We start from the raw sequence: 19,016 nt of genomic DNA, 5'->3' as shown, positions 1-19,016 counted from the left end.
GCTGGCAAGCACGAGAAACAATGCTGCACGTTCCAGTATGTGTTTTCCCCTCAAAAGCAGATTTATCTTTTAAGCCATGTTTATTAGTGAGAATAAACGGGCTTCATGGGAAGGTTCAATGGAAATATTTAGGAATTTGTCGCTTAAGCCTTTTCAGAATACTTCAAGGTTTTGAGACTTAGTCTAATAACTGTTGTGCTTTTCTAATTAAAAGTTGCTTATCCAAGTGAAATTCAACTGAACCTGAAATTAAGCCCGTGAAGGACGTCCTTCAGTGGCATGAAGTCAATTCACCGTGTTGTGAACTCAGCCCATCTCGGCACCCACATGAGGTTTTCATCGGTCCCCAGGGAAAACCAGCACCCACAGAGTGTGGGCTCCTCACTCCCACCTCCCTGTAAACCGCTGCCACCATGAACCTGCTTTCTAAGACAACTCGGGTTTCCAACACTAATTTTTGGGCCTGCCTCTCTGTACATTTCAATGGGCTCAGACACGATGTGACCTTTGGTGTCTGGCTCATTTCCTTTGAAATCATTTCCAGGTCCATCCAAGTTAGAACGTGCATCCAGACTTCACTCCTCTCGAAGGCTGCCCAACCTTGTGTTGTGGGATAGACCACTGCTGGCCATCCTGCCACGCTGAGGTGACACTTGGGATGCTTCCTTTGGAAGCACCAGTGAACATTCAGTTACCTGTATGTCCTTGAGTGCCTCTTTCACCTTGGGTGACATGCACCAGGAGTGAGTGTTTGTCAACATTTTTCACTGTGACCAATCGATGTGATGAGAACAATCATAGGAGAGAAAGTTTATTTTGGCTCACAGTTTCAGAGGTCTCAGTCCTGAGTCGACCGACTCCCTTGGTCTGGGCCAGAGGTGATACAGAACGCCAGGGTGGAAGGGCAGTGGCAGAGGAAAGCTGCTGGCCTCGTGGTGGCCAGGAAGCAGGGTGAGAGGATTGGGGAGGGGTACAGGGAAGAACTACCCTTCCAGGTGACCCCCTCCTCCAGCCACACCCCACCTGTCTACAGAGACCCAGACAGTCCTTTCAAACTAGGACGGACCGGTTGGGGCTGCAGCTCTCACCATCCAATTGTTCCTCCTTCTGCGTGAACACGGGGAGGTTTGAAGAGACACCTCACCTCCACACCATCGCAGAATGCAAGTACTTTGTCATGGTAATCCTATGTTTAATAGCTTGAGGGACCCCCAAACTGTTTCCCACTGTAACTGTGCCATTTGAAATTCCCACAGGCAGCGCCTGAGGCTGGCCACAGCTTGCCAGTCTCAGCAACAGTTCTTATTTTCCTTTTCCTAAGAGGCATCCAGAAGGGGTGGAGTGGGGGGGGGGGTACCTGGGTTGACTGAGGTTTCGTTTGCATTGCCCTGACAGCTCCTGAGACTGAGCGCCTCTTCCATACCCCTCTACCTCGCAGATGCTTGGACCATGATGACTTCCCTCGTTTTCGCTGCCGAGAACTCCTCCTAGTGCTTCAGGAGCCAACCTCAGTTCTCCATCTACTGAGATAGTCACCCCAAAGCCCCACCCTCCCCTCGAGTTCTGAGGCTACTGCTAGAAAAACAAAGCATGCGGCATTTGGGCTGCTGTCAAACAGCCTTCACAGATGTCCACACCACAGTCTTCTAAAAGTGCGAGTGTTTGGTCCCGCATCCAGGTAAGCAGAGGAGCAAAGAGGCAATGCTGAGCATGGAGTGGTATTTGGTAGAGTGTGCTCTTCTGAGACTCGGCACTGAGTCCAGTCCTGAAATCTGGGCACATCTGTAATAAATTGTCCTAGATCATCCTCTCTTAGGGCCCGTGAAGAAATCCCCTCATACCTTCTTATTCCATATACTCTCTTCAGGAGTAACATGCCAAGGTGGTGGGAGGTGAATCTTTGCACGTGTTTGCCACGCCCATAGAAGGGGAAGCATAGAGAATCTTCAGCGAGGACCAGAGTAGGAAACTCTACCCAATCAGAGCAGGACACAGCTACATTGGTAGCTCAGGACACGACAGGGTTGTTCCCGTCCGTCATTGCTCACCCGACACATGGCACACTGCTTCTAAACTGTGGAACAATGGGCGAATTGCACTGCCTTTGAAGAATAGATTTTTGTAACATTTTACTGTGAAGCTTCATTATTTCCAGAATGAGAATAAAGTGTTGGGGGTAGAACATAAGTTTCCCTAGTGTGTCCCACGATGAGCTATTAGTGGAAAGCTGAAGGCTCTTGATCAGGCGCCCCCTGGAAGCGTAACTTTGGCAATTCATGACACATGTTGGCACCCCTGTGAGACTTCAGGACCTTGGTGTGAGGATCCATAGAGGGGCGTGGCCCTGTGTTCTGGCACCCGGGACGGGAATGGAAGGGTGCCAATTTAATTGTCCCTCAACCTTTTGACACAGAGCAGCTTGTGGTGGTGCCACAAAGTCACAGGATGATCCAATTTACTCTTTCTTTAAAATATATTTTTTAGTTGTAGATGGACACAATACCTTTATTTTATTTATTTATTTTTATGTGGTACTGAGGATCGAATGCAGTGCCCCCCCGCCCTCATGAGCCAGGCGAGTACTCTACCACTGAGTCATAACTCCAGTCCCCCCCCCGCCCCCCGCACCCATGTATTCTTGCTTGTTCCCAGAACAGACTCTGGTTTCGCATCCCTTGCTCTTGGTTCCACATGCCTAATGGTTTCCATAAGTGGATGGACAGTAGCCTCCAAAACAAAACAATGGTGTTAAGAAGCCACCAGAGGGAGATATCGAGCCGCCCTTGTTAATCTCAGCCTCACATTTGAGGACTGCCAGTCAGTGACTGGGTCCAAGGTGCCTGGTATGAGAACACCCAGAGGAGTGATTTCAAATGCAGATTTCACGTCCCCAGCCACAGGGTAAACTAGGTAGGCTTTGGGTAGAACCAAGGAATCTGAATTTCAACAGTCATCTATCTCAAGACCGTGATCCAAGTTGGTCCACAAACCGTGCTTGTGATTCTCTATTATACATGCTAATTATAGCCTTGGGCATACAGGAAAGCGTCTGCAGAGATAGAGTGTAAACTAGAAGCGATCTGAGGAAAATCAAGTCCCAGGAAACCCCATCATGTAAAGGCCTCTTGGAGGAGGTAGAGCTAGCAAGGGTACTGAGAAGTGGCCAGAATGAAGAGACTCACAGGGCAGAACAATTATAGAATAGCAAGGGGGGCAGGGGGGAGAGAGAGGAGAGAGAGAGAGAGAGAGAGAGAGAGAGAGAGAGAGAGAGAGGAGAGAGAGAACAGTGCTGACTGCTGCTGCCAATCAAGTGAGATGAGGTCCAGAGAATGTCCTTTTGATACAGTCCCACCAAGGCCCTTGGGTCAACAGACCTAGAGCCCTCTTGGAAAGAGATGTGGGAGCCACACCAGCTTACAGTGTGTTAAAGAGCAATGTGGGAGGTGAGAAAATGGAAGCCCTGGGCATAGATGATTCTTCCTAGAGCATTGACCCTAAGTGGAGGATGGCTCGGGTTGAGGGTGAGGCCCAGGCTTGTAAGGAAGGGGAGATTTGACTCTGTGCAAAGGTGGATGGGAGGGATGGGGTGCTAAGAGATGCTGAAGATAGAGGACAGAGAGAGATGATGGAAAATATGAGGTTCCTGGAAGAAAGGAGGCCATGCAAGCTGGAGCACAGGGGGGAGGACATGCGCCTTCCCTAATGGAGGAACACACTGGATACGGATGCAGGTGGCTTGTAGGTTTGATGCAGGGAGTTTGGGAGGATTCTGCCTGAAACATTGGGTCAGAGAAATGGAGAGGTGTCCAATGCCGAGCATGACCAGGTGGTGTGAGAGGAGGTGCCGAGAATGAGTATAGTGGAAAGGGCTTGAAGAGGCACTTGGGAGGGAGAAAGAATCCAGCAGATGGAAGTGGGACATCAGGGAACTCTTTGGATGCCAACCTGAGGCTAGAAATCATAAATTCAAGATGGTGAGACAGTGCCACAGTAGGCAATTTCCACCATGAGTACTGAGGATGCTGCAGTCCGGCTGCAGCAAAATAACCGGGGCGTGACGAGCAACTTGTGTGCATTGATGCAGCAGGAGTGGGAGCCGTTTATTGTAGGACAGGAGGGGTATATATACATTACACACAGCTTATCTTAATTAACATAAACTAGATACAGCAGTCAACCAATAAGGAATCTCCACACTTAATGGCTCGCTGGCGTTACTTCACAAACCACTCCCCCTGGCAAAATGCCAGGTGCCATCTTGACTTGTTTACAGACCCTAACAGAGGAAGAGGCTGGCAAAGAGGAGGAGCATTTTGGGTTTTTACAGAAATAAGATTATGCCCGGCAAATGTACAGAAAGCACAGGAAGTGTGCTTCCAGAACAGACTGACAGAAATGGCAGACCTCAAATCTAAGCAGATGGGTGGGGCTCATGGATGGTGGAAAAGGAAAATGGTCCTGGGGAGCAGGTGACCTGATAGCCTGGCCAATGACTGTAGGATGCTCATGGGACTTTGCAGGCTGCAAGGATTGGACATTGTTGCCACAGTCTGGCTGGGCACAATTCAGGAGCCACTTGTCAAAAGAAACAAACTTTATTTTTAGAACACACGCACACACACACACACACACACACACACACTACGCCAAACTGGTTACACAGCTCTTCAGGAAAACCTTCAGAGCCCAACTGCCACCACCGGGTTCCCACAAGCCTCTCCACCTCCCCCACTCCTCCTGCTCTTGAGGCCGATTGGCTGGGCCATGTGGGCGGAGCCAAAAAGTCCCCCAATGAGCAGCTCCGTGGTCTGGAAAGGGCGGGGAAGCAGCCCAATGAGCATCACCGCAGAGGAGCCAATCAGTTGGCAGCTAGAAGTTTGCTGGGGCCAGCTGGAAGTTTGCTGGGGCCCCTTCGGCTGTGGCTCTCAACACATTGTGCTCCCAGGGCAAGATGCATGCAGGAGGGATGTGGAAGGGGAGCTGCTACAGGTGCCTCCCAGGAGTCAAGGATTGAGTGGCATGCAGCATCAGGTCATTTTACATGAGGCCATCAAGGAAGCGAGAGGCCAGAGGGCATGCAAAGGTGTGAGAAGACTGTCCCGAAGGGCACAGTGAGCAGATACAGGAGGACAAGTGGTGGGTGACTCTGCTGCTAGAGAGGGCTTCCTAGGAGAACCAGTTTGCAAATTATGCCTCTGAGGCTTCTAAAGATCGTTGTAAAAGCACGAAAATTAGTTCTGTGTGGTCTTGCCCCTTCCAAACCTTCTAAGGAGGCTCTGAGTTTCTCTGGAGCAGGGGTAAGTTGAGGCTGCAGGAGAAGTAAGAGAGTCAAGTCATTCACACAAGACAGACAGACAGACTGGAAGGAGAAGAACCAGGTGCGCTGCCAGGAAGGAGGGAAATTGGCAGAGGATGAGGTGGGGATTGAGCAGGTAAGAGAGCAAAGGGAGAGCTGGCAGCTGGCATGAGGCTCTCCTGTCGGGGAAAGGAGCTCTGGCTAAGGGGGTGTCAAGGAAGACCCTGCGGGAGAGCTGGCTTCAAACAAAAACCATCATTTGTGTTTCTCAGGGCCAGGCAGGGATGCGTCACCCCTGTTGCGCCTCATGTCCCTTGCCTGGGGTTGCTCCACTTGGGGCTGGAGGATCCATATTCAAGGGAGCTGGCTTCCATGGCTGGAAGTGGAGAGGGGTTATGGGCTGGAAGCTCATGAGCCAGGGCCAGGGCCTCTCTGATACTCCCCATGGGTTTCTTGAAATATGAAGGCATAACCCACAGGAGACCACAAGGCTTCCTCCAAGCATGGCGGGTGGGTTCCCAGTTTGAGTGGCCTCAAGGAGCAAGGAGTGATTTCAGGGCATTTCCACGACCTAGTCTCTTCACCACGCCCATAGCATCCTCATGTGGCAGAGGCCACCCGAGTTCAGTAGGAAGACAGGAGGCCTCCACTGCTTGATGGAAAAAGTACCAAAGTCACATCACAGGGAGAGGCCAAGGTGCTGCGGCCATCTGTAGAAAACACAGTCTGCCACAACAAGTTCAATGGCCAAAAAGAACCTGTGGCATAGTGCTTAAAATGGCACATGTGACAAGGTAGAATGAGAGAAGGTGCGGAATCTAACACATGATCCTAGCAAATACACCTTCCCAAGCACACCAGGAAGAGTTACAAAGCTTATCATAGAGCAGGTCTCAAAGGAAATATCAGCAAGTGCAGGAAAGGAGACAGATCCAAAGGACACTCTCTGAGCACAGTGCAATAGTGCTGAGTGGCATGAAGAAGCCAAAGTCCCCCTGCCCCCACTCCAGAACTCATAAAGGCTCTCCACTGAGGCTGTATTGTGTGAAAGTGGAGACAAGACAGGAAATCACATAGTAGTAACTGATAAATTATTATAAAGAGCCTCCTTGTCAGAAACCCTGATATACCTATCTATCTATATCTATCTATCAATCTATCTATATCTATACACACACACACACACACACACACACTCATCTATACATATATATGTATATATGTATATAAGCAGTGATCAGAGAAAAATGCACGACTATGAATACTCATATGCGTGAAAATGGAAACATGAAAATAAATAAGTAAATGAAATTTCCACCTACAAAGCTAGGTGGAAACCTAACCATTGAGGTGGAAATAACATTAATGCAGGCAGGTGACAGAGAAAATAACCAAAAACACAAGATTAAATCGTTTAATCAAGATTCTCTTTGTAAATCACTGAAAGACCTAGAGTAGGTGCTAATTTATTCAAAGGAACAGAGTGAAGGCATATTTTTATAGCTGATAGATTGATCACAATCTATCACCTGAAACAGACACAGGGCACACAGGAGAAACACAAAGCAAGCGAGAAGAAACTCTAAGATCCAGGCGACCACTTTACGTAACTTTATGCAGAAAACTTGGCAGAACCAAATGAAATATATAATGTCTTGGGGAAATACACTTGGCTCTCACTGACTCCAACACGGACAAAAAGGTTTTGAAAAAGACAGTTTCCACAGAAGGAGGAGAAAGATGAAGGCATAACCCACAGGAGACCACAAGGCGTGCATTGTTTCCCAGGGAATTCTGGCCAAACCTTTGGTGCCAAATGGGTCAACACGAATAGTTTGGCTTGGAGCCTAGAAAATGAAGTAAAACATTGACTCTCTCAGGCAAGGGCAGAATAAAATTGCCCAAGCCCCATAATGGCAGCAGCACTGAAGACCGGTCGACATCATTTGCCAACTTTAGTGCAGCAATCCTAAATAAAATATTATCAAGCCGAATCCAAAAATCACAATGACACTATACTACACCACTGCCAGGTAAGATTTATTCTGGGATCACAGGGTTCAGTATTAGGAAACCTTTTAAATTGTCATATTAGTAGATGGAAGTGGGGAAATTCAGATTGCCCACAGAGATGCTGAAAGATGTTTCACAAGACTTGAAGACGAAAACCTAAATTGAACATTGTCCGAAAAGTGTGGTGGATAGGCATTACTAATAAAGAGGAAGGCAAAAACGCCCAACGTGTGCGTGACTTTTTAAACACTGTCTTGGAGGTCTTAGCCCATGCAATTAGTGAGACAAAGCAATTGATAGTGAAAGGATTTGAAGGGGAGTACAAGGAACTCTAGTTGTAGAGGACACCATAGTGTACCTGGAGTGCTATTCCAAATCAGGTGTGGAACCAACTGAAACATTAAAAGGATCTTGAAATTTTCCAGGATATAAAATAAGCATGCAAACTTCAACAACATCTACACACACACACACACACACACACGCACACTGTCTCTCTCTCTCTCTCTCCCTCTCCAACACACACACACACACACACACACACACACACACAGACATCATACACAAGCACTTGGAAAACACAATAAAAAGGCAAAGCAAATCTCATTTATGAGATCAACAGAAGAGATATTACTAATAAAATGAAGATATTTTGAGAGATCATGAAGCACTTTTTTTGGCGGGAAGGGTACCAGGGATGGAACTCAGGGGCACACAACCACTGAGCCACATCCTCATCCCTATTTTGTACTTGATTTAGAGACAGGGTCTCACTGAGTTGCTTAGCGCCTCACTTTTGCTGAGGCTGGCTTTGAACTTGCAATCCTCCTGCCTCAGCCTCTGAAGCTGCTAGGATTACAGGCATGTGCCACAGCTCTGGGCCTCATGAAACACTTTTAAAAGTCCTCAAAATGGACTTGAAAGAGTGGGAAGAAATATCTCATTCCTGGCCAGGTTGATCCCACATCATGGAGATGCAATCCTCACCATGTTCACTTGTAAACGTAAAACAATCCAATACAAATGCCCCAGATGCCTCCCCCCACCCACTCCCAGATATCAAAATAGTAATATAAGGCCTACAGAAAAGTTCAAGTATAGCTACAGAAGCACTGGAAATGAAGAGCTTGACTGGCCCATGCCATAACCCAGTACATCCTAATCTGCCACAATTCACCCACTGTGGTACTGAGGCAGAATGTACTGAGGCAGAATATACAGAGCGCCCACAGGAACAGACAGAAAGTCCAGAAATAGCCTCAACAAGACATGGGAATCTGGGGAATTGCAAGGGGAGTTACCTTTTGAATCTACCGGGACAAAGGATGGCTTTTGAGGAAGTGAGCTGGCAGGTGGACAAGTAGACACTATTCAAATAATGGGAATGGGAAACTTGAATTTCCACCTTGGCAAGAAAAACAAAGCAATTGATCTTGGCAGGACATCAAGTACCAAATCGCTTGTTGATGAACACAGACTTGAAAATGCCCAATAAAATCGTAAACCCTTTTTAGAAAACGGAGAATTTCGAATGACTTCAGAGCAAGCACTAATCTATTTCATAGATGTAGCAGGGGAAAACACAGCCATATAGAGTGATATCCAAATGTAGAAAGCACATCTTCAAATCCGAGCAGAATACACAGCCTCAAAGGGACAAATGTTCAGCTCACCATCACTCAGGGGTACTATAACGCGAAAGGAAACACAAGTGGTCAGGGAGCGTCAAAGAACTGCTCCATCTTTTCGCGATGGGACGCATACCGAAAAAGACCTGCACAGCTATCACTTTGCATCTGTTAGAATGGCGACCTTAGGAAATGTCACTACAGGAAGTGTTGGTGAGTATGTGAAGCACAGGGAGTTCAGCTGGCTGTTGGGATTGCACGTGGGAAATGGTGGGAAATAAAGGAAGAGGGGAAGGGAAGTCCAAGACACCAGGGTGATGGGTCAAGGCGAAGACGCCTCCTGTGCACAGAAGGCGGCTTAGGGAGACGGCAGTGCTGTCCACTGGCCCGTCCTTCCCGCATGAGGTGCAGGGCTCGCTGCCGTCCATTCGATGTCCTGTCCTCATGGGGTCAGGAGGGTGACTAGGTGCTGCCAAGGCTTGGTGCCCCAGGGCCCCAGGGACCCCAGCCCATGGCAGTGCCGCCCCCTCCCTCGGTGGCGGGTGGCGGAGCTGCAGGGGGTATGGCTCCAAGAGGCCCCGCCTCCCGCAGGCGCACTGCGCCAGCCAATCAGCGAGTGAGGCGCGCAAACACAACCTGCGGGCTGCTGCCACGAGGAGGACGCCAAGGCCCTGAGAGGAGCTTCGCGGTCGCCCAGCTGGGTGAGGGGTAGCGATTCCGGACCCCACGATGAGGCGCCAGGCCTGGGGAGGTGGGATCGGCGTGTGGTTCTGCGGGGGGCCAATGGTGTGGGGCTCTCGGAGGACAGAGGTGTGAGGTGACTTCATGGGTGTGGCCTGGGCCTCGGCGGGCCCCGGAGCGCGCGTCTGGAAGGGAAGGGCCCTGATGGCGGCGGGAGGGTCTCCGCGATGCTGGAGGCCTGGCGGGGAGGATCCGCCCGCGCTGTCCCTGGTGCTGGGCCGCCCTCATCAGGGGACACGCGGGCCCCTGAGGCGACCCTGAGGCTTTCCCAAGGGAGAGAACAGAGAGGGGCTGTGTCCTCCCTTGGTGTGCCAGACTGGTGCAGGCAGAGGGGTCCCTTCCCACGGAACTTACTGAGGAGTCATTTAGTGGGTCGTGTGGCCACCGTCTGCCCTCCCCAGTGGCCACCAGCCGGGGTCATCTGGGGACCCGAGCAGCGAGATCCCGCAGAGGCGCCTGAGGCGGAGGGTTGGAGGAGCGCGGGGCAATTGGGGCCCTTGTGTAGCTGGACGGGACTGGATGGGTTGGGTGGGACAGGATGGGACAGGGGGGTGGGACTGGACGGGCGGGGTGGTGCGGAACTGGACGGGCACTGGATAGGTGAGGTGGTGCAGCAGGGTGGTGCGGGGTGGGACTCTGACCCTGGAGCCATCCTTCCTGTGTCCCTTCCAGTTCCAGCTGCGTGGGACTGGATGGGACGGGGCGGACTCCACCCTGGGGCCATCCTACCAGTGTCTCCTCAGTTCCAGCCGGGTGGGACTGGACGGGACAGGTGGGAGTGGATAGGACAAGGCGGGGCTCGACCCTGGGGCCATCCTTCCCTTCTCCTAGTGTTCCAGAGGGACAGGACAGGGCGGGGCAGGGCTTGACCCTGGGTCCATTCTTCCCATGTCCTCTCAGGTTCCAGCTAGGTGGGACTGGACCCTGGGGCCATCCTTCCCTTCCCCTCGGGTTCCAGCCGGGTAGGACTGGACAGGGCGGGGCTCAACTCTGGGGCCATCCTTCCTGTCCCCTGGGTTCCAGCGGGTGGGACTGGACGTTTTTTTGGGGGGGGGAGGGACTTGACCCTGGGGCTCTCCTTCGGGTCCCTCGGGATCCAGCAGGGAGAGAGACTGGATGGGGCCTGTCGGCTCTTCACACTGGGGCCATCCTTCCTGTCCCCTGTCCCCTGGGTTTCAGCCCTCCTGTAGCAGGACTGGACTGGATGGGGCAGGACATGACCATGGCATCATTGGGTGGGGGAGGGACTCTACCCTGGCACCATCCTTCCCCTCCCCCTGGCTCCAGGGCACGTGTCGGGCCACAAGGCCACACCAATCTCCAGCCCCAAAGCCCCATGCCCTGATTCTCCTCTGTGACACCTCCCACCTTCTTTAGTGCATCCCTGCCCTCTGGAGCTTTCGAGCTCCTGTGCAACACAGGGCAGCCGTCGCCATGGCACCCACGGCAAGGAAGAGCTTGAGGAGAGCTGCCAAGGCCCAGGTGCAGCCTCAGGACCTGTCCGTCTATGACTTTGAGTGCCCAGGTGAAACACTGCTCCTGTCCCAGGGGTCCCTCCAGCGGGGAGGCTCTGCTCTGGGCATCCCCGTGTCAGAGGTGTTCCCCTCTTGTCCTGTGGGGCCGTGAAGCTCGTGGGCGGCTGGAGTTCCTGGCCCTGGGTTGGGGCTACCCCACGTGTTTCCAGCGCCGAGAAGCCCCTGTGTCTCAAGCACCTTCACGGGATTCCGGTTCTTGCTCCTCTGAACCGCTGGCAGCCCTCACTTCCTACTTGTCCCAGGTGCAGGACATGCACTTTGGCCCTGGTAAAGATGCCTCCTCCTTCCAGTGGCCCCAGGCCCTGACCAAATTTATTGTGGCCTACACCTAAGGGATTCCACCTCTGTCTGTCTGTCTGCATCAAGATCTTTTCCTTGGCCTGAAGAGCCAGGGAAATTGCACAAGGGAGAGGATATCTCTGCAAAGAGTGGATCAAATAGCACACTTGCTTGAAAAACATCTTTCCTTTCTCTTTTCTATGCAGCAACCAGTTCAGGACTTGATGACAGTGGGGAGGAGAGTTCTTTCACAGGTCGTCAGGAGCGAGACATGGGGTAATGTGTTTAAAGCCGTTTTTTGCCTGCTGCGTCACATAGGGTGATTTCAGAAAAGTCTGCCTTCTGCTCACACATCATCTAGTCGACCTAATGTGCTCGGCCTCCTGCCCTTCTGCAGAACCAAGGGCGGTGTTTTGCCTACATTCATTTAAAAAGCTGATGCAATTTCTTCACAGGAATGAACTACGGAATATGTTGGCCAAGTTTCAAGGTACGTTTTGGGAGATATTGGTAGTTTAAGTAAAAGGTTTCAAATCAAAGGCATTTATCCCAGGAAGTATTCATCAGAGGACCTCAGGACCATCTTTGACACCTCGTTCTCCGAGGCAGGTTGTTACACAAGTATGGACTATTTGGACTTAATAGATTTCCCTACCCATTTTAATTGTTGATGTGAAGAGCATGGTACTTGCAGGCCTCAGGTAAGAGTGGTGCTTTTGTTCCTGTACACTGAAATGTGAAAAGAACATTGGATGAGATATCTGTACTCCACATTAGGTCACACAGTGAGGGCTATATCTATTTTAAAGTTTTAGACTTCATTTCACATGTTTTGTATGACCACCCCCATTTCTTTTCTTTGGGCTGGGGGTAGCGAAGATGGAATCTTCTCTAATATCTCCTCACTGTTTACTGACATAAATAACCCTTGTATTGGAGGCCTGAAGCCAACATTGTTAGAATGTGAGTGATGGTTGGATGATAAGGATCTAATCCTAGTTTTAGATGGCTGTGATGGATATTATCTCCACTAACTGTGTTCAGTGTCAGACTCTTAAACATAGAGCCAGAATCAGTTTAGAATCTTTTGCCTTGATGTACCCAGCATGTAGAAATGGTCTGTGAGTGAATTTATTCATGCCCTTAAACTCTTTGTGGTCTTTATCCCATAGTTCAATTTCTTGAGAAGCCTGACTGGTAAACTAAAATGGACTTTTCTTGTGTTCACATGCCAGTATTGATCTTTGTGCTTTGGAGCAGGCTGTGAAAGGAATTGTTTTGTGTTTTGCATGAAGCGGTCTGACCATATTCCCTCTAAACGTGACCTTGAATTGGAGGATATTTTTGTACATTTGTTAAAAACTAGCCTTTGTATGTGTTTTCTCGTGAAGATGTTGGACACTATCGCTTGAGACCCCGTTTGTATGTTTTGGAAAAATAGAACCTGGCTCTCCTTACACATGTTTTACATCCACAGTATGGAGACTGAAGTGCAAGTGTCAAATTTCAAACTGCCATGAATTTTCACTGAAAGGAAGGATGCATATAATCTTGCCTTTGGAAGAAATGCCTGCTTGTTGACACTAAGTGTCCATCATGCTGTCAAATCCAGGTTACCCTTACTGGCTTGACGCTGCATGTTAACAAGGATATATTTTCTATGTAGGGGACATCAAGAAGCTTCTTCAGGCCAAGAGAAGAAATTTCAAAATGAGTATCAGTGCTTCTGTCAAAACCTTTCAGCAGAAAATTGAGCATGTTCTGAAAATCCAGCATGAGCAAAGGTGAGGTTGTTGCTATTCTGGAGCCAAACAGTTTGTGTCCGTGGGTGCACACTACTCCTGAGACTTGGATGGTCTTTTGTTTGTTGGAAGAGAGATTGTAAAGTAAATCAAATTGGCTTGAATTTTCTTTGGAAAATAATTTCTTTTGTCCTATATCCTTGCATGATCATTGATCATTAGTTTCCTGGAGGTCAATCAATAAAGATGACCTCTTCTTGACTCTTCAGATTGCAGTTGAATTTCCTTCACGGGAGGAAGTGAGCACTCTTTCCATGAAAGTTTGCTTCGTTAAAATTAAATAAGTCACCACAGAGAGACCCCAGCAGCAGCAGCAGCTGATGATGATGAAGAGAGAGGCAGTGGCGGGGGTTGGGGGGGCACCTTTTATTTCTATTTTTAAAGGGATAGGACACTAATTTTACCCCCGCTTCAACCTTGAATTGAAGGGGGTGGGGGGAAGGCAGCTGAGTTCCTTCCCCCACCCTCCAGCCCGGAGCCCTGAGAGGGGGATTGAGTCTGAGAGAGAAGGAGAAGGAGTATCTTCCTCTTCGAAATCCTCCATCCAAGACTCCTACCCCCTCACCCCTCCACTGGCTTCCCTCCTGAGCCCCCTCCACCCTCCTTCTCTTTGGCCTTGAGAGGAGGAGAGAAAGAGACCAAAAGCCTCTTAGCAACACAAACCCTTTGCTGTTGCTGCTGCTGCTGCTGCTGCTGCTGCTGCGGCTGCGGCTGCTGCTGTGGCTGCTGCTGTTGCTACTGCTGTGGCTGCTGCTTGGCCCTGGCTGGAGACATCTCACTACACCCAGGAGCAGCCACTTCCCCAGCTCTCCTCCTCCTCCTTCGCCTCCTCCTCCTCCTCCACTCCCCCCCCCCCTTTATTACCCTTTGTGTCATCCTCCACAGCTCCAGGGAAGGCACTCAAAAGTGGGGGGCAGGAAAGAAATGAAACTGTCAAGTACGAGACCACATACAGCACTTAAGAGTTTTATATTTTATGAGAATAGTAAGACAATTATCAACTTGCCAGTTTTCTATGGATATGAAGATTCACTCCTAGTCTTCAATGGGACCCCATGAAGTCACCCAGAAAGCCTATGTCCAACATATGTACCTTTGCAAACTTGTCTGGATTTTAAATGTATGTGCAAAACAGATTGTACTTAGCTATTCATTAAACATCTATGGAGCATCTGCTGTCTGTCAGGCACTGTGCTAGGCATGTGAAAAAACAAGAATGGTCCCTGCAATTTAATGTAAAGAGATTTCTTAATCGTATTCCACAAGTGTATTGGTCATATATTTACTTTGGTTTACCTAAATGAATTTTATATTAACTAAATGAATACTGTTAGGTAGAATAATGCATGTTTAAGAAGGATATTGCTGTATTTTATTAAAATAGAAAAGATAATTTTTTTTTCACTTAATACTATATTCTCCGGATTTCTATTCTGTTTATAGCTCATTCATTTAACACAATGAAAATAGTGTATGTGACAACCATTGCTGGATTTTTATTGCTAAGTATAATTATTTTTTTGAAGATGATCAACACTTCATTATTTTCCCTCTCCCTACCAAAAATAGAAAAAAAAATTCAAATTCTCCAAACTTATTTTTTCCCCCAAATACTTTTTTCTATCTACATCTCGTATAACTGGATATCTTTCGTGCTTATTAGGAAATCATTGTCCAATATCATTCTGAGTTTTTAGACATTTCTACCAAATTTCAAGCAAACCTAACCATATGATTTCATTATTATCCAGTGATTGATATCTACTTTTTATTAGTTTTAGAATTTTAGCATATGCTAGATATATTATTTCAAGATCTTTGTGAGAAACCTCCCAGTTTTCATTCTAAAACAGTTATTATATTTAATCTTGCTTCTATGGCTCTAGTTAAGAAAGTTGGAAGTTTCTGAAATATATGGGAGTTTCAAAACCAAAGACATCCTATCTCAGTATCTTTTGTAGCTTTCATATGTAATTGAAAAGTATTAGAGGTTAAAAAAATACTGCATTCACTTCACCTTCCTTAATGTAGTTTTAGAATATTGTTGATTCAGTATTGGAAAAAAATCAAGGGACTTAACCCTGCTGGTACACATCTCAAGAAGATAAATAGACTCCTGAATGGTAGATTCTGGTATCTTCCACTAAGCCATGTATGCCCCCATCCCTTTTTAAAAAGAAAAAAAAAATTATTTAGAGACAGGGTCTCACTGAGTTGCTTAGGGCCTCACTAAGTTGCTGAGACTGGCTTTGAACTCGTGATGCTCCTTCCTCAGCCTCCCAAGCCGCTGGGATTAAAGGCAGGCGCCACCATGTCTGGCTTACATTCATTCTTAAATTTCTCTCTTAGTAATAATCATAACTATCATTTATTTTCACTGTGCAGCACTGTTATATCGATCGATTTTTGTCATTCCTTATAGTTTTCCTTGTGAACTTTGCTTTATTCTTGTTACAAATGAGGAAACTAATTACTAACCAAACATCATTTTATCATTTTGCAGCACCAAAATATTTATATTAGACTTCAGACACATTCTAATTCAAAACACACTCAGGGTAAAGAATTTTTGTCAATCTATACTTCAATAAAGCAGTACTAAAAATAAATAAATAAATAAATAAATAAGTCACCACACTCAGGTACACACACCTTTAACCCCAGCCACTCGGGAGGCCAAAGCAGGAGGATTGCAATTTTGAGACCAGGCTGGACGACGTAGTGAGGCTGTGTCTCAAAATCCCAATTAAACCAAGGGCTGGGGATGGAGCTCAGTGGTAGAGCACTCCTGGGTTTTATCCCCAGTATCCAAAAAAAAAAAAATGTCTTTAAGTTAAATATTTCAGACCATTTCTCTTGTGCAAGCTACGTGTATTTTATAATAGTGAGAGGGAGGTACATCTTACTTTGTGAATAATATATAAATCTACTGAATGACCTGGGTACGGTGGCAAACACCTGAAGTCTGAGCATTACAGCAGCTGAGGTGGCAGGTTGACTGGAACCCACATGCTCGAGACCAGCCTGGGCAACATAGTGGGACCCTGGCTAAAAGAAAAGACAACAACAACAACAAAATGGACCGAATGGGGATTCACCAGCGTTTAGTACAAATTCCTTATGGGCACAGAGTGGGGGAAAAATGAAGTATTCCTACTTGGAAATCTTTGATGATGAATGCATAGATTATTCTCAATAAATTTATGATTCAGAAAAAGATTATAAATAAAAATCTTCTTTTTAGTGAAGTGTATTTTCACAGAACATTTATATAATGTGGTAAATCTTGCTGAGTTTTCTGGAGCTAAGGCACATGGAGATCTCTCTCAGCAGGTTAGGAGCAAATATTCTAGGAATAAGGCTAAATCACCTCTCTCATTTTTGCAATTTCCCCTCAGAAGATTTCAGCTGTTCTTTTGCCCCTCTTCCATTGCTGGCACAAATCAGGACGAATCAGTTTTTTTGAATTTTTCTTACTTCTTTCTGATTGTCGTGGCATATCGCCATGTTTATCGTTATCTCTTACAGGGAGGAGCTTTATGAAGAATATTCTCAGCAGTTTGCGACTTTGGTTCAGATGTGGAATCTAGATGTGAAGAAAGTCAAGGAGCAAGGAGAAAAACTGGCTGTTGGTATCAGGCTTAGCTTTACGGCTACTCATTTTACCACCATCTCCAGGGGCAAGAGTTCATGCAAAACACTCAGGAGGGAAGGTGGAGGGCAGGAGGCTAGCTGGACCAAGGTGGGAGGAGGGTGTGGTGATGGGCGACTGGATGTCCCCTTGGGATTGCTAGTGCTTCCGTGGTGAGGTGGCAAAGTCATCAGCTGGGAGTGGGGATGGGGAGCAGATGCTGCCTTCAGGGCAGAGGAGAAGGCAGGGGATTGTTTCCTATGAGCAGGCCGCTGGAAGGACGAGGGAAACAAATGCTGAGTGGTGATTCGTACCAACTTTGGTTTGTGACCTAGGGAGCAGGAGTTTAAAGTGAAGCCAGTTGGCATGGCTGTGGCCAAGCAGCTGGAGAGTTGGATTGTCCTGGATGGGGAGTGGGTGTGGAGTATATATGCAAGGGTGGAGGTCTGGTGACTGACGTGTAATGTAAGCTGGGACTGAAAACACAGAGTCCACCATTACCGGAACACCTCACTGTGTGGTTCTTCAGATCTTCAAGACCTGAGCCAGATGTATTGGATGTTGTTAAAAAGGAACATTGCCCCCTAAGTGCACAGGAGACAGGACTGGTGCCTAGCTTTCCTCTAGGGTTGGTGAACTCACATCATGGAAATTTGGTCATGCTATTAAATGAGGAAATATTGAGAGTGTATCTCAAAATTATTGTGTTTTGTTAAGTTTTAAGTTTTCCTCCAATTGTTATTACACCTGTCTCTTTTTGTGCTTGTAGGGTATATTTCAACAGCAACAAAAGGCTTTCCAACAATCTCAATTTGTTCAGAGCCAGAAAATGAAAGCCTTTAGAGAGTTATGTGAGCAATACTTGGAGGTCTGTCGAATTTGGTAACACACCATTCCCACCCCTTGTGTTTGAGGATTCTGTTTTCTGAATCATACACAATAGATTTATAAAATATTTTGTCATCTAATTAATTTTGTACCAGGCACTGTGTAGTTTGATTGCCTGCCGATACTAATTAAAAACAAGAGCCTCTATAATTATTTGAATTTTAATTGCAGTACACTTGTGATGATTTGATCACTCTGTTTTCTAGTGCACTAAGAAGAACATTAAAATGTTCTTTCAAATCATCCTGTGTGTACTGGGAGTTGAAGACGCTCTTTTTCTTTCCAAACCTGTGTTCAACATGTGAACTCTGACCTCAGAGACTCTGAAGCATTTTTCGTATGATACCGTTGTTCCCGCTTTAATCCACATACCGAGTGAATTTTTCTTTTTAGGATTTGCTAATGGTGGTAGGTGTCATGTAAGGTAGGAATTGGTCAATTGGCAGTATTAGTATTACCCAGAGTCTCACATAGCACAAAGAGTTTGACTAAGAGTTTAATCATGGCTACCTGTCCCACAGTCTGTTTCTTAGCAGAGTGGTGAGAGATGAAAGTAGGAAGCCTGGCCCATCATGGGCACTCTGGCGCACCCCTGTAATCTCAGCAACTTGGGAGACGGAGGCAGGAGGATGGCAAGTGCCAGGCCAGCCTCGGCAACTTGGCGAGACCCCACCTCAATATAAAAAAATAAATAAATGAATGAAGAGGGCTGAGGATGCAGCTCGACGTTAAAGTGCCCCTGGGTTCAATCCCCAATACCAAAAAATTGAAGAAAACGAAGCAGGACGTCTGCACATCCTTTATTTCCCGAGTATTCCGTGGCATATTTGCTTTTTCTTTTATGGAACGGATGGCAAATGACCCCCGTATGGCGACTTTCAATCATAGGACAGGGCCCAGAGATGTGCCTCAGAATGAAAAAGTAAGCAGAAGATTAACAGTTTGTGGACTGAGAATTGTCTACTGTCATGCGTGCATCTTAGCAAGTTGTTCTCCTGCGTGCAGACCTCTGCTTTGTGCAGGGACAGACTTATGAAGCACTCAGTGATGTGCTGTATATTCATCTGCCCCTCGTCCTTTTTAGACAGAAACTTTTTTAAATCTCCTGTTCACATTCATGTTTGAAATTTCCCTCTTCCAAACTGGGATGGTCCTAAATTCCTCCTTTAAACAAGGCCTTTCTTTACTTCTAGAGGAATTCCC

The 19,016-nt window shown here is 47.4% G+C and overlaps 1 pseudogene; it reads left to right on the top strand.

The window, feature by feature from the left end:
* The first annotated feature begins 11,112 nt into the window (after nt 1-11,112).
* The window catches only part of LOC144250828 (protein Tob2-like), a 33,705-nt pseudogene continuing 25,801 nt past the window's right edge, over nt 11,113-19,016 (top strand).

The sequence above is a fragment of the Urocitellus parryii genome, chromosome X, assembly GCF_045843805.1.
Source record: "Urocitellus parryii isolate mUroPar1 chromosome X, mUroPar1.hap1, whole genome shotgun sequence".
Taxonomy (NCBI): domain Eukaryota; kingdom Metazoa; phylum Chordata; class Mammalia; order Rodentia; family Sciuridae; genus Urocitellus; species Urocitellus parryii.
The sequence above is the reverse complement of the archived record's forward strand: the minus strand, read 5'-3'. Positions and strand labels throughout refer to the sequence as shown.